This window comes from Chelon labrosus, assembly GCF_963514085.1.
Source record: "Chelon labrosus genome assembly, chromosome: 2".
NCBI lineage: Eukaryota > Metazoa > Chordata > Actinopteri > Mugiliformes > Mugilidae > Chelon > Chelon labrosus.
Window position 1 is genome coordinate 3312061 of NC_140338.1, and position 16503 is coordinate 3328563.

The 16503-nt window shown below is 42.7% G+C and overlaps 1 pseudogene across 1 annotated transcript; it reads left to right on the forward strand.

Moving 5' to 3' along the window:
- Nucleotides 1–5666: 5666 nt before the first annotated feature.
- On the forward strand, nucleotides 5667–15673 carry LOC311506355 (annotated as a pseudogene). The gene is made up of 4 exons: nucleotides 5667–7328; nucleotides 9518–9793; nucleotides 10927–11054; nucleotides 13825–15673. The product of its transcript is annotated as an uncharacterized misc_RNA (transcript).
- The last annotated feature ends 830 nt before the right edge of the window (nucleotides 15674–16503 follow it).

A 16503-nucleotide genomic window follows, 5' to 3' on the forward strand; every position in this document is an offset into this window, starting at 1 on the left:
TTTAGATCCTTAACTTTTTATTGTCATTTAGTTGACATTTGTTTATTGTGTTGATAAAGTATTCTTCACTGTTGATGAGTTATTACTAGAATCAGTTTGAGAAGCCAGAAGTCAGGATGCCCTGGTCCTTGACCTTATTGCTTCATACCTACAGCAACCGATTCCAATCTCCTGCAAGTTGAAGGGGCTGACAGGGAGGCAACTGTAGATTGTTTCTTGGGCTGTGCCTGACAACGTCTCATGGAGGAAAGCCTAGTTACTAGACAGTTTCCCTTTTGTGGGCGAGGTGCAGCTCCTCACTGCCCGATTAATGAAGTTCTTTTGGATTGTTTGCCCCCTTCACTAAGACCCAATGACGGGATCCCAGGATCACACGGACAAACCCCTCCACCACATTAAGGAAGTGATTCATCCGGAGTCACAGATGCTGTTTTTTCAAATCAAAGGAGGCCCGTTGGGTTGGTTTGGAAATCTGGAGAGGATGCCAGGATAGTAGAGAGGCAAGCTGGGAGCTGAACCCAGGGTGGTTCATGAATACACTGGAGGGATAACAGATCTCAAACATCCTGAAAACCACCTCAACCTGACACAGAGTCATCAATGAGGAAGGGTTTTTAATTGGGAAATAACCTTCAGCTCTCTATGGCAGTGCAGAGCCTATAACCATTATAACCAACTGATCATCAGATTGATCTATTTAGTTTGACGGAAACATGGCTACAGCATGATGACTGTGTCAGTTTAAATGAGTCTACACCATCCAGTCATAGCAATGTTCACATTCCTTGAGACACAAGCAAAGGAGAAGGAGAAGGAGTGGCAGCAATCCTCCTCTGAGATTTTTAGACCTAAGAAAAGCTTTAATTCATTTGAAAGCCTTACTCTTAGTCTTGCTCATTCAGACCTGGAAACACAAAAACCAATTCTTTTTGTTGAGGTTTATTGCCCACCTACTACTTACTCTGAGTTTTTATGAGATTTAGTGCTTAGAACAGATAGAGACATTATATTAGGTGACTTTAACACCAATGTTAATGTTGTCAGTGACAACCTTAGCTCTTCATTTACGCCATTACTAGATTCAATTGGCTTTTCTCAGAATGTAAACAGATCAATTCATTGTTTTAATCACACCTCAGATCTTGTACTAACATACGGCATAGAAACTGAAGGTTTGAAAGTATTTACTCATAACATTTGAATTTACAATTACATAGAAATATTTCATTACAGTAGATTCTTATCTGAGTTAATTCCTTCATTATTCACCTCATGTGCCACTATTATGGACGACAGCAACCTAAATTTAACTCCAACAGATTATTTTGTTGATGGCACTGCAGCATCGCTTAGTACAACTCTAAACTTAGTTGCCCCTCTGAAAAAGAAGGTCATGAATTGGAGGAGGCTAGCTCCCTGGTATGATTCACAGTTGCGCTGTTTAAAGCAGGCAGTTTAAAAGCTGGAAAGAATTTGGAATCTCACTAATTCTGAAGAAGCTCACATAGCATGGAAAGACAGTTTAACAACTTATATAAAAATCTCTGCAATGAGCAAAATCCAAATGACAAAAAAATAGCAAAACAGATCAGACACAGGAGGCAAGAAGGGAAATACCACGAGAGAGCTTGAACACCAGGTAAGACAATGTGGCAAAGACAAGGGGCATGAGACAAGGTTCAGATACACTGGGGAACAAGACACAGGTGAAAGACATTAGGGCAGAGAGAGCAATCACAAAGGAGGGAAAAAACAGGAAGCAAAACTAACAGCAACACAACAGAACACACTACAAAGTAAAACAGGAAAAACATAAAAATCAAAACAGATTCTAACAAGTACAGTGACATAAGAAACTTCTGTAGGACCTAATCAATATTTGGAAATCTTCTCTCCAGTAGATCTTTCTGAACTCACTTCAGTAATTACAGCATCTAAACCATTAGTTTGTCTTCTAGATCCCATCTCAACTAATAAACACCTCCATATTTAACCAGATAAATTTATATTTATTAACAGGATATGTGTCCTCTAAGATTGCCATAATTAAACTCTTACTTAAGAAACCTTCTCTAGACCCAGATGTTTTAGCCAACTATAGACCAATAGCCAACCTTCCTTTTATTTCTAAAATTCTAGAAAAAGTTGTTGCTAATCAGTTGGTTTGATTGAAGAGTAAAGTTCATCAGAACAGAAACAGTTCTGGTTAAAGTTACCAACGATCTCCTCATGGTTTCAGACAATGGACTTGTCTCAATACTCGTCCTGTTAGATCTTAGAGCTTCATTTGATGCTCAGACAGGAAAGTGTGATCAAGATTAAAGGAACCTCATTAGACTAGTTTCAATCCTATCTGTCAGACAGAGTCCAGTTTGTCAACAATTATTCTTCTACTTCTATAAAAACAAGTTATGGAGTTCCTCAGGGTTCTGTGATAGGACGAGTACTCTTCAAATTATACGATGTGGTTATTGAATATTCCGGTGAGTTAGCTGCTAGCTAACACGTTGAATTAGGACTCTAGTTGTTGATAGCTTTAAATAAGTTATCACATTGAGGTCTGTAGGTTATGTACGTATGTTTAAAAAAAAAAAAAAAAAACCTGTCGGGATGAACTCATATCCGGTTGATATTATAAACGGTAGGTTTATTTGGAAATGTTGAATACTGTAGGAGAAATGCTACGTAGTGTTCAGCTAACTCAGCTAACTTGAGCATGAAATGGGTAGTGTTATGTGATTAATGCATTGTGTATGTTCTTGTAAGCTGTTTCATTAAGCTTGGTATAAGATATTAAGTTCAAGCATAAATATGTGAGTGAAATGTTATTAAATGTGGTATGAGGGATTGTTGTGCGATACTGTGTGTAACAATTTGAGAGAGGGATAAAAACACTCATGGACTATTGACAAGGACAGTTATTGATTTTCCTGCACATTTTGTGCAGGCTGGTTTTTTGTTTAGCTGATCTACAGACTGGTATGAGTTGCACAAGCCGCCTTCTGGTTCCATCCTATCATTCTCCTTCATCATTCGTCAGTGGATCATCGCCATTATCTTCATCGTCAGTTTCATCTCTCTAACTCATACCATTGCTTTTTCATCTGTTGACCAGGATGGACAGTCGTTCTCATAAAGGGTGGTAGGACACTTGAGTACACTCAAACTAACAGAAACTTTCACAAATCTGGGTTGAGTAACCAAGACTGATTTATACTCACCTTGTTGAGTCTACACAGAGCAAGGACAAAAGTTTGATTTCAGAAGTCGGGGGGAAACAAGTATTTTTAATAAAACTCTAATCTTTCAGTTGACTGTGTTTTCTAGTAGTTCTTTTAGTTTTCTATTGCTACTTTTAAGTTTAATGTTCCCTTTTTTGGTTTGACTGGTTGTAAAGCATGTACCAAAACATTATCACCCAGTTCTGAGTTTCACCTTGTTAGTCAACTTCACTCCAACTCAGTACCACCAATTTTACACTTATTAATGGAATATATGGTAAACAGAGCTCATTTACAAAGCACCACCCAGTGGTGGGCAGGTCAAACTGGCATCACATGTGGGGAGAAACTGAATAAAATGTCGGCACGCACATGGACACCGATTCAAAAGTTAATGTAACCTCTGATATTACAATCCTTCTAGCTGACGTGACCCAGACAGAACAAACGAACAACTTACAGTAGCAGGTTAACAAGGACTCCTGACCGCAGACGAGCAGACCGGTGTGACATCAAGGTGGAGTGACAGCGGGGACGGCCAATCACACAAGAAACAGCAGAGCCAATGGAGGAGCTTGTGGGCGGGGCTAAACTAAGGAAAACAGGCTTCAGCTTGAGCGGCTGTTTTCCGCTTGGTCCTAGTGCTTGACGAGTCTCTGTTTACTATAGTAACATTGTTTTTTGGACGGTAAAAAGTGCAGGGGACTAAAACGGCCTTTTGAAAATGTGCAGGGGAACGTATATTATCTTTGGACATAAATTTCTTAGTTACAATTCATTGCAAAAAATGGTTGGAAAATTCAGTTAACCAGTTCAAAAGAAATAATACAGTGAATCCAAACTATTCCGCTGTTGGTGTGAATTATTACGGGAAGGATTTAAAGTGTTTCATGTACTTTACTGCACTATTTTATGCCAGTCTCCTCTTAGAGCCTAGATATTACATATACCTGCAGGTTTGGTGAAACGCACACCAGGTGTGTTACACTTGGATGATCTGTAGCTTCCTACTCTTAAACTTGGTGTGATATTTGACAAGGATATGTCTTTTAATTCTCACATAAAGCAAGTGACCTTGGCTGCCTTCTTTCACCTGCATAATATCGTCAAATTTAAGAACATCCTGTCTCACCTCTACTTTCTTCTCTCGCTCTCCTATCCTTTAATTTCTTATTTAATTTCTTCTATCTTACTGCTCATGCATTGTGTGCTTCTACTATATAGCATGTTAATACTTGTGTGTCTGTCTCTCCATCTTCCTCCTACACCTTTTTAAACCTGGTTTGTGTGCTGACTTGTGATTCCTATGGTCTCTGTGACAGAGACTATGTCTGTGTTTATAGTTCAAACAGAAAAACTCTTGTGCAGTGTGTTTGTTTTTATTTTCATGTCTGAACTTGAAGCAGGAAATAAACTGTCACAAACAGAGCTGTAATCAGAGGAGGAGCTAAACAGGACAGACCAGATTCAACGTCACTTTCCTGAAATGAAAGTGAAGCTTTGTCAGAGCGACGGCAGAGCTGCAGTCCAGACAAATCTGTGTTTCTGTCTGAAGAAAATCCAACTGAGTTCATCTGTTCTTTCTCAACATCTGACTCAAATACTGGTGAGTACAGCTGATAATATTTACTGTGTTTCAACAACCAGCATCAAAACTTAGAGCTTTAGTCCAGACATTAGTGCTTTAGAACAGAATATAAAGTCTGTTTCAATCTAGTTCACACTAACACAACTTCCTCTTTTCATTCACTTTCTAGCTCACTCAAACTCCTCTGCAAGTTTGAATGTTGTGTAGTGTTTCCCATACAATGTTAATATTATAGTGGCCCGCCAGGGTCTAATTTACTCTCAAAACGAATTGGAAATATTTGTGCACATTTCAAACAACATTGTGCGTCTGTTGTGTTTTTCCTATTGCTCCCGAACATAGACTGTATATCAAGAAAACATCTCTCCTACGTTGAAATGATGAACTGCACGGGCTACTGCTAATTGTCGCTAAATCCAATATGCCTGTTATTATGGTAGTTTAAAGACTGACCGATAGACAACACATAATCTTATTCTACATGCAGCCATTTTAATAGAAGGATAACATCATAATATATAGACAGTAGAATTAACAAGAATTAACAAATGCTGCCTATTAAATATTTAAATGAAGTCTGATGTTCTTCTCTGTCTCCACTTGACATCAATAAAATGACAACGATCAGTAGAATTTAATGAACTTTAGACTCAGTTTGAGCTGCAGATGGTTGTAAAAGAGACCTACTGACCTCTTTTTATGAGCTGCCGTAAACTGACACCAGGAGATAAAATAAGTAATATCTCAGTTTATTTTAAACTCATTATGTTTGAAGTCTGATAGAAGTTCAATAACTCATCAATGATCAATAAATCTCTACTTAAACTGTGTTTTTTCTCTCTTTCTCTCTTGTTGTCAGTGTGTAGACATGTCTGCTGCCAGATATCTGAGATCGGAAGATCAGTTTCTGTGCTCCATCTGTCTGGATGTGTTCACTGATCCAGTCTCTACACCATGTGGACACAACTTCTGCAAACACTGCATCACTCAACACTGGAATACTACTGATATATACAACTGTCCCCTATGTAAAGAGATGTTTCACACTAGACCTCAGCTGAGGATCAACACTTTAATCAATGAGATGGTTGCTAAGTCCAGACACGATTCTCAACAGAAAGCCAGCAGCAGCAGCTCAGAACAACAAGCTGCCAAACCAGGAGAAGTTCCCTGTGACGTCTGCACTGGAACCAAACTGAAGGCCCTGAAGTCCTGCCTGGTGTGTCTGCTCTCCTACTGTCACTCTCACCTGGAGCCTCATCTGACAATGTCAGGCCTGAAAAGACATCAGCTGATCCACCCTGTGGACAACCTGGAAGACAGGATGTGTAGGAAGCATGATAAACCTCTGGAGCTGTTCTGTAAGACCGACCAGACATGTGTCTGCATGCTCTGCCCTGTTTTAGACCACAAGACACATGAGTTTGTTCCTCTGAAAGAAGGATATGAAGGAAAGAAGGCAGAGCTGGGGAAGACAGAGGAGGAAATTCAGCAGATGATCCGGAAGAGACGACTCAAGATTGAGGAGATGAAAGAGTCAGTGAAGATGAGTAAAGATGCTGCAGACAGAAAGAAAGCAGAAGGTGTTCAGGTCTTCACTGCTCTGAAGGAGTCTGTTGAGAGAGGCCTGAACCAGCTCATAAAGGAGATCGAAGACAAACAGAAAACAACTGAGAAACAGGCTGAAGGTTTCATCAAAGATCTGGAACAGGAAGTCTTTGAGTTGATGAAGAGGAGCTCTGAGATAAAGCAGCTCTCACGCTCTGAAGACCACCTCCACCTCCTCCAAGGCTTCTCCTCCCTGAAAGCTGCTCCACCCACCAAGGACTGGACAGAGGTCAGCGTCCGTCCACCATCATATGAGGGGACTGTGGTGAGAGCTGTGACTCAGCTGGAGGAGACACTCAGTAAAGACATGAAGAAGCTGCTTGAGGCTGAGCTGAAGAGGCTCCAGCAGTATGCAGTGGATGTGACTCTTGATCCTGAAACAGCACATCCTAAACTCATCCTGTCTGTTGATGGAAAACAAGTGAATCATACTGATGTGAAGAAGAATCTTCCAGACAACCCAGAGAGATTTTCTACATGTGCCAACGTTTTAGGAAAGAAGAGTTTCTCTTCAGGCAGATTTTACTTTCAGGTTCAAGTTAAAGGAAAGACTGACTGGGATCTAGGAGTGGCCAGAGAGTCAATCAACAGGAAGGGGAAAGTCACACTAAGTCCTAAGAATGGTTTCTGGACTGTATGGTTGAGAAATGGAAATGAATACAAAGCCAATGCTAGTCCTCCAGTCAGTCTCTCTCTTGGTTCTCGTCCTGAGAAGGTGGGGGTGTTTGTGGATTATGAGGAGGGTCTGGTCTCCTTTCATGATGTAGATACTGCAGCTCTTATCTACTCCTTTACTGGCTGCTCCTTCACTGACAAACTTTACCCATACTTCAGTCCCTGTAATAATGATGGTGGTAAAAACTCTGCACCTCTGATCATCTGTCCTTTCAATCGAACTGTCCGATCCATTAAATGATGAAGCTTTGAGATCAATGAATGAAGTTAATTATCTTCACAGTTTCTTCATACTTTGTAAATATATGCTTTAATACTACAATACTGGTACAGCTGTTATTACAAGGATGTTACTACAGTTACTGACACAATGTGTTTCAAAAGAGGAATTCACAACATTTTTGTGTTCAGGACATGTGTTGCTGTGGAAATGGAATCAAAGTTATTTGTGTAAGCGTCACATTTATTCTCCACGTAACAGAATAACTTCCAGGAGAGCTGAAACAAGTTTGTGACTGACTACAGATTCATCAGAGGAGGTGAGGGAAGTCTGTGTAGATGTTCTCTGTTCTGGCCTCATCATGTTAACGTGCTTCAGTAAGAGCCTCTAGCTCAGTGACCTGTAAGGACATATTTAATTTTACAGATGTTATAATTGTGATTGTGGTGTTTTGTCAATTCCCTTTTGGTCTCTAAATACAGAAAGATCCACAAACACCTCCACGTTTACTCTGATGTTGATCTTATGACTTTCATACATCTCTGGTTGTTCTACAGTAATTACAAACTGCATGTCTTAATCAGACAAGAACAGTTTTAACATAACTGAACAGAAGTGCTTTGGTGTTTAAGCTACATGCAAAATAAGAAATTAACTTTATCTGATGGTGTGATGGAAAATCCTCTGGTCGGAAGTAATTCATTCAGTCAATACAAAATTGTTCCCACCCCAGTTTCATTGCAAAAATTACTGGCTAACAATGGCCACTGAGCTAGTAACCCTTTCTAGAAATGCAGTTTACTGAAATACAGGTCACTTATTTGGTAAAACAACAGAATCACTGAAACATTCACCACATGTGAACCAGTGGAAACATGTCCTGTCAGATGTGTTGCAGCTGATCCAGAGAAGCAGAAGGAGAACCACACTTTAATGCACTCTTTCCAATTCAATAAGATTCAGGGACAGAGAGTTAGGATGGAAGTAGACCAAGAACTGCAGGAAGACAAGGTAGACCATCTGAACTTCATTTACAGAGATCAGTGGTGAGGAAGTTTTTTTTCAATGTGCAATAACTGAAATACTCTGGGAGCACCAGTGACAACCAGGAATAGACTGGGTGACGAACACGAAGAGTGTGGTGACAGCTTGAGAGACAGAGGACAGTCAGAGAGACGTCAATCCAGGGTGGAGAGGGTTGGCAGCTCAAACCACTTCTTCCAAGAGGAAGAACCTAAAGCTAGCTACAAAACCCACAAAGAAAAAATACCCCCAGTGGTGCCCAAGGGGGGTGATCACCCCAACAGGACGGACCTAAGAACGATAACACAGGACAACAGAACAATGGCAACGACAGTGCATCTGTGGCAAGAGCTGCAAAAATGAGAAGGGCAGGATGAAACGATTGAAAGCAGCAGTGATGACGACACATCGCACAGAAGTCACCACTTCTGGTAAGACGCAGGAGGAGCCAGGCCTGGAGGCAACCCACAGTGCCCAGCGCCTCCTCGTGTTGCCTACACCTGCTGCCAGCAGCTCGCCTGCCACCCAAACCCCCCTCAAGAGACAGCACCTTGAGACAACCCACAGAGCCTCCAAAGCCAGCAAGCTGCAGCCACAAGAATTGGTTGTGCTCCTTCGGCCCAACCAAGGATCCAGTGGCCCCAGTTCTCAAAGAGAGCTGAGTGGCAGCAGTTCGATGAGAATGCGAAGCAGATCCTGGAAGTGACAGCCAAGGGAGACGTGGATCATCAACTAATAACGATGACTGTGCTCATAGTGAACATCGCAGCTGAACGATTCAGAACTGTGGCGCCCAAATCCGCTCCATCGGCACATATTCCAAGCCACAGAGTAAGGAAACTCCAACGCCTCAGGGAAGAACTCAAGCTGCTAAAGAGGCAGTACCGGGCAGCAGTGGAAGTGAAGAGTGCTGGCCTAGCGGATCTGAGAGCAATCCTGAGGAAACAACTCTTGACCCTTGGCAGGGCAGAGTTCCACAGGAGAAGGAAAAAAATGAAGTAATGAAGAGGACAGCATTTCTTGCCAACCCTTTCAAGTTGACCAAACAGCTCATTGGCCAAAAGAGGACTGGCCAACTCATCTGCTCCAAGGATGCCATCAACGACCTCCACAAGGGCACCTATTCTGACCACAACAGAGAATGACAGCTGGGGCCATGCGATGCACTGCTGACACCACCAGAGCCCACGTCAGATGTCAACCTGAAGGAGCCCTGCCAGAGTGAAGTGGCCAGCAGGAGGGAGAGGCAGAGGCTGGTGCAGGAGGAGGTGCGAGCTTCAGTTGAGGAGGAGAGAACCAGCAGAGCAGTGGCCATGCGGCAGCAAGGTGCCTGGATGAAGTGGGAGCAGGCGATGGAGTGGAATGTCACCTGGAAGGACATCTGGATGTGGAACCCCCAGAGAATCAGGTTCTTGATTCAAGGGGTCTACGACGTCCTACCTAGCCCATCTAACCTGTGTACATGGGGCAAAATAGATAGGATACTTGCATGCCCTCTGTGTTCCAAGCCAGGGACACTAGAACACATCTTGAGCAGCTACCCTGAGGCACTAGGTGAGGGCCGGTGTTGATGGAGGCACGATCAGGTCCTCAGCAAGGCGATCAAGGTCAGCCGATACCATCAAGCCACAGCCAAGGCCATCGACTTTGTCAAGGAAGATAGATAGATAGATAGATAGATAGATACTTTATTAATCCCGAGGGAAATTCAAGCATCCAGTAGCAGTTACAAACATTGAACATAAAATACAAAAGCTATATAAAAAATAGAAAGTGACTAGAAATAAAATGTTTATACAACTATAAACTATGTTAAAAATATAAAGTGACCTATTAGAAATATAAATATAAAGTGACCTGTTAGAAATATAAAGTGACCAGTAGAAGTAGAAGGTTTTTTTTTTTTTTTTTTTTTATAAATATGAGAGCTACAAATGGGAAAAAATGAATGAAAATCACAGTCACCAGATGTAGCAGAGGTAGACAGACATGGTAAATGACAGTGTCCAGTAAGTAGGTGCAAAAGATTTGTCCATTGTCTATTGTGTCTCCTGCCATCACTGAGAGCTGTTGTACAGCCTGATGGCCAGGGGGACGAAAGAGTTCTTCAGTCTGTTGGTGGAGCAGGATTGAGACAGCAGCCTGCCACTGAACACACTCCTCTGCCTGATGAAGGTGTTGTGCAGAGGGTGGTGGGCGTTGTCCAGTATGGACAGCAGTTTGTCCAGGGTCCTTCTCTCTGCCACTGTCACCAGAGAGTCCAGCTCTGTGCCCACCACTGAGCCAGCCCTCCTCACCAGTCTGTCCAGTCGAGCAGCGTCCCTCTTCTTGCTGCTTCCTCCCCAGCAAACCACAGCATAGAAGAGGATGCTGGCCACCACAGACTGGTTAAACATCTGCAGCAGGAAGGACAAATACCAGCGAGAATACTGAAATGCTGCTCTGTTGGTTTGCTGTCCATGGCCCGAGGCTAGGCAATGACAGTTGACCTAGAGAGGCAACTGAAGATTCCACCACACATCACCCAGTACACATTGAGACCTGACATCATCTTGGTCTTTGAGGCCACAAGACAACTGATCTTGTTGTAGATAACAGTGCCTTGGGAAGGGAGGATGGAGGAGGCTCAAGAGAGAAAGAGGGAGAAACACTAGGAGCTGGTGGAGCAGTGTCGGGATTTGCCGGCCACACCCTGAGCAAGGCCTACGGTAGACTGAGCGTAACAGGTGCCAACTGAAGAAGACCCATAAACAACAATGTGGAGGCAGCAGACAACGCATCCAGATGGCTTTGGTTGAAGAGGTGAGAGCAGAGGGGGCAGTAGTATGCCACTCAGATCAGGCCAGGGTCTGATCTGCCTCAATCAGGTCGCCCAGAAGAGGATGTCTGTTTCAACACCCGAAACACCCCGTGAGTCCAGAAACACCAGTGATGATGTGTCCAAGGTTGTGCATCAGAAGATGTTTCTGTAACTGCATTGTCATTTTGTTGCTGACAGTTGTTCATTGTAGACAAGTTGTTAATAGAACCAGTCTGCTATGCCAGAAGTCAGGACGCCCTGGTCTCTGACCTTACTTGCTTCACACCTACTGCAACCGATCCCAATTTCCAGCAAGTTGAAGGGGCCAACGGAGGCGACTCTAAATTGTTTCTTTGGGCTGTGCCTGACAACGTCTCATCGAGGAAAGCCTAGTTACTAGACAGTTTCCCTCTTGTGGACGAGGTGCAGCAGCTCCTCATTGCCCGATTAATGAAGGTCTTTTGGATTGTTTGCCCCCTTCCCGAAGACCCAGTGACAGGATTCCAGGATCACATGGACAAATCCCTCCACCACATTAAAGCAGCGATTTATCCGGAGGCAGAGATGCTGGTTTACGATGAATGTGTCAATTTGAGTCAATGCCACCTAGTCATAGTAAGGATCACATTCCTTGAGGCACAAGCAAAGGAGAAGCAGGAGGAGTGGCAGCAATCTTCCACTCTGATTTTTCTTTTAATCCTAGACCTAAGAAAAGTTTTAATTCATTTGAATGCCTTACTCTTAGTCTTGCTCATTCAGACTTGAAAACACATATGTCACAAATAGGGGTTGCGGGGATTGGGGGTTCGGACCCAGATGCAAGACTTCAGGAAGGCAGGAGTAGGCGAAAGGAGGTTTTTAATTAACAAAAAGACAAAACTTGCAAAAACTAAGGACGCTGCTGATGATGCAGGATTTCCAAAAACAAAAGTCAAAAACACTATCAAAACTAAAACGAGGCATGAAAAATCTGTGACGTGAAACATGGCGGACAAACATTATGACACGACAGGGACAAAGGGGAAGGCAGGGCTATAAATACACACGAGGAGCAAGGGTGACGAGACACAGGTGAAGCAAATCAAGGGACAAGGTGAAACCAATGAGCTAATGAAAAGAAAACATGGGGTAACAAAACAGGAAGTTCAGAACTTAACAAAATATAACAGGAAGCAGAAAACCTAAACACTAAACACTAAACCATGACTATGAAAAAACCAAGACTAAACAAAATACAATAAACAGAAAATCCAAGAAACTAAAACCGTGACTGTGAAAAGACATGACGAAAAGACATGACAGAAAACATGACAGGACTAAATGGAAACCATGACAGAAACTAATCCATGATGAAAGACATGACAGAAAACCAAGAACGGAAGACATGACAGAAACATGACAAAAAACATGACAACATAAAACAATTGTTTTTGTTGAGGTTTATCGCCCACCTGCCCCTTACTCTGAGTTTTTAGCTGAATTCTCTGGGTTTTTATGTGATTTAATGCTTAGAACAAATGAAGGCCCATGACATTCATCCATGAAACCAGATGAAACTAATGATCTGGTTAAACTCCAAGCATTAAAGACAAAAAGGATGACCTGTAACTTCCTACTCTTAAACTTGGTGTTATATTTGACCAGGACATTTAATTCTCACATAAAGCAAATGACCTGCCTTCTTTTCATTCATTCAGCTTCTGTAACTGCTTATTCCTGTTAAGGGTCACAGGGTCTGCAGGAGCCTATCCCAGCTGGTTGAAGCTGTCCCTGCTGTCCATCGCAGCCAACCATTCATACTCACACCTAATGTCATGTCTTTGGATGGTGGGAGGAAGCAGGAGTACCCAGAGAGAACCCTTGCAGACAAAGGGAGAACATGCAAACTCCACACAGAAAGGCCCAGTCGGCCCATGGATTCGAACCCGGGACGTTCTTGCTGTGAGGCATCAGTGCTAACCAAGTCGCCACTGTGCCGCACCGCTGCCTTCTTTCACCTGCATAATATCATCAAAATTAGGAACAACCTTTCTCACCTCTACTTTCTTCTCTCTCTCTGTCTCTCTCTCTCTCTCTCTCTCTCTCGCTCTCCCATCCTTTCATTGTGTTTGCTTTTATACTGCAGTCAGAGGAGGAGCAAAACTGGAAAGATCAGATTAAACGTCACTTTCCTGAAATGGAACTGAAAGTTTGTCAGAGCAACGGTGGAGCTGCAGTCCAGACGAATTCAACTGAGTTCATCTGTTCTTTCTCAACATCTGACTCAAATACTGGTGAGTACAGCTGATAATATTTACTGTGTTTCAACAACCTGCATCAAAACTCTGAGCTTCACTCCAGAAATTAGTGCTTTAGAACAAAATATAAAATCTTCTTCAATCTCATTGCCACTGGCACCACTCCCCCTTTTCATTCATTTTCTAGTTCACTTAAACTCCTCTGCTCACTCTCTGGTGAAGGAGGGACCAAGTTTGAATGTTGTTCAGGGTTTCCCATACAATGTTGATAAAACAGCGGCCTGCCAGGCTGCTATAGTATCATACTCATACTCCGCTATGATCTCAAAAGAAATTGGAACTATTTTTGCACATTTCCAATGACATTGTACGTGGGTTGTGTTTTTCCTATAGCTCTCTTCTGAATCTCTACTTAATCTGTGTTTTTTTCTCTCTTTCTCTGTTGTTGTCAGTGTGTAAACATGTCTGCTGCCAGATGTCTGGAATCTGAAGATTAGTTTGTGTGCTCCATCTGTCTGGATGTGTTCACTGATCCAGTCTCTACACCATGTGGACACAACTTCTGTAAACACTGCATCACTCAACACTGGGATACTACTGACATCTGCAAGTGTCCAATGTGTACAGAGATGTTTCTCACTAGACCTCAACTGAAGATCAACACTTTGTTCTCTGAGATGGTTGCTCAGCTCAGACATGAATCTCAACAGAAAGCCAGCAGCAGCAGCTCAGAGCAACAAGCTGCCAAACCAGGAGAAGTTCCCTGTGACGTCTGCACTGGAACCAAACTGAAGGCCCTGAAGTCCTGCCTGGTGTGTCTGCTCTCCTACTGTGACTCTCACCTGGAGCCTCATCTGACAGTGTCACGCCTGAAAAGACATCAGCTGATCCACCCTGTGGACAACCTGGAAGACAGGATGTGTAGGAAGCATGATAAACCTGTCAGACATGTGTCTGCATGCTCTGTTCTGTTTTAGACCACAAGACGCATGAGGTTGTTCCTCTGAAAGAAGAATATGAAGGAAAGAAGGCAGAGCTGGGGAAGACAGAGGATGAAATTCAGCAGATGATCCAGAAGAGACGACTCAAGATTGAGGAGATGAAAGAGTCAGTGAAGATGAGTAAAGATGCTGCAGACAGAGAGAAAGCAGAAGGTGTTCAGGTCTTCACTGCTCTGAAGGAGTCTGTTGAGAGAGGCCTGAACCAGCTCATAAAGGAGATCGAAGACAAACAGAAAACAACAGAGAAACAGGCTGAAGGTTTCATCAAAGATCTGGAACAGGAAGTCTTTGAGCGGATGAAGAGGAGCTCTGAGATAAAGCAGCTCTCACGCTCTGAAGACCACCTCCACCTCCTCCAAAGCGTCTCCTCCCTGAAAGCTGCTCCACCCACCAAGGACAGGACAGAGGTCAACGTCTGTCCACCATCATATGAGGGAACTGTGGTGAGAGCTGTGACTCAGCTGGAGGAGACACTCAGTAAAGACATGAAGAAGCTGCTTGAGGCTGAGCTGAAGAGGCTCCAGCAGTATGCAGTTTATGTGACTCTTGATCCTGTTACAGCACATCCTGACCTCATCCTGACTGATGATGGAAAACAAGTGAATCATACTGATGTGAGGAAGAATCTTCCAGACAACCCAGAGAGATTTTCTACATGTGTTTGTGTTTTAGGAAAGAAGAGTTTCTCTTCAGGTAGATTTTACTTTAAGGTTCAGGTTAAAGGAAAGACTGACTGGGATCTAGGAGTGGTCAGAGAGTCAATCAACAGGAAGGGAAACATCAAAGCAAGTCCTCAGAATGGTTTCTGGACTGTAAGTTCAAGAAATGAAAATGAGTTCATAGCTAATGTTGATCCTCCAGTGCGTCTCTCTCTTGGTTCTCCTCGTGAGAAGGTGGGGGTATTTGTGGATTATGAGGAGGGTGTGGTCTCCTTTCATGATGTAGATACTGCAGCTCTTATCTACTCCTTTACTGGCTGCTCCTTCACTGACAAACTTTACCCATACTTCAGTCCTAGTCTGAATCATGGTGGTAAAAACTCTGCACCTCTGATTATCTGTCCTGTCAATCAAACTGTCTGATCCATTTAATGATGAAGCTTTGAGATGAATGAATGAACTTATTGATCTTCACACTTTATTCACACTCTATACATATATGCTTTAATACTACTACAGTATACTGTGAAGTAAGGATGGCAGTCACATACACATACACTATACGTATATTGACACTAGAGATGGGCGATATGGACAAAAAAATTTATCCCGATAATTTCTGCTATTTATCACGGTAACGATAAAAATGACGATAAATAAATATCATTTTAGCCTAATCCTTTTGACTGTAGTGCATTGGCAAGTTTCATCTGAGTTTTTTTTTTTTGTTTGTTTGTTTTTTTACTGGAGGCTTTGGATGAAGTCGACGTTGCTTCTTGCGCATTTTCTTCATATTCTGGTTTGAGCTGTGTTTGTTTGCAAACCTTGCATGTTGTAAATTGCTGATCCGCATCAGACTTTTAAAACCAAACCAGTTGAAAATAATGTAGGTGGAGCCTCGTCTAGAAACGAGCTCCTCGTTCCCCAGCGTATCTGCTTCGCCTTCCGCCGTTGTCAATTTGTCAATATTCCACACGTGTTGGGCTGTGAGCATGTCGCGCACATATACACTCACCGGCCACTTTATTAGGTACACCTTGCTAGTACCGGGTTGGACCCCCTTTTGCCTTCAGAACTGCTTTAATCCTTTGTGGCATGGATTCAACAAGGTACTGGAAACATTCCTCAGAGAGTTTGGTCCATATTGACAAGATAGCATCATGCAGTTGCTGCAGATTTGTCGGCTGCACATCCATGATGCGAATCTCCCGTTCCACCACATCCCAAAGGTGCTCTATTGGATTGAGATCTGGTGACTGTGGAGGCCATTTGAGTACAGTGAACTCATTGTCATGTTCAAGAAACCAGTCTGAGATGATTCGCTCTTTATGACATGGCGCGTTATCCTGCTGGAAGTAGCCATCAGAAGATGGGTACACTGCCACACAACCAGTGTTCATCACCATTATGTTAGGCTATAAATAATCTGACACCAACGAAAAATGAAATGAAATAAATGAAATGAAATGAA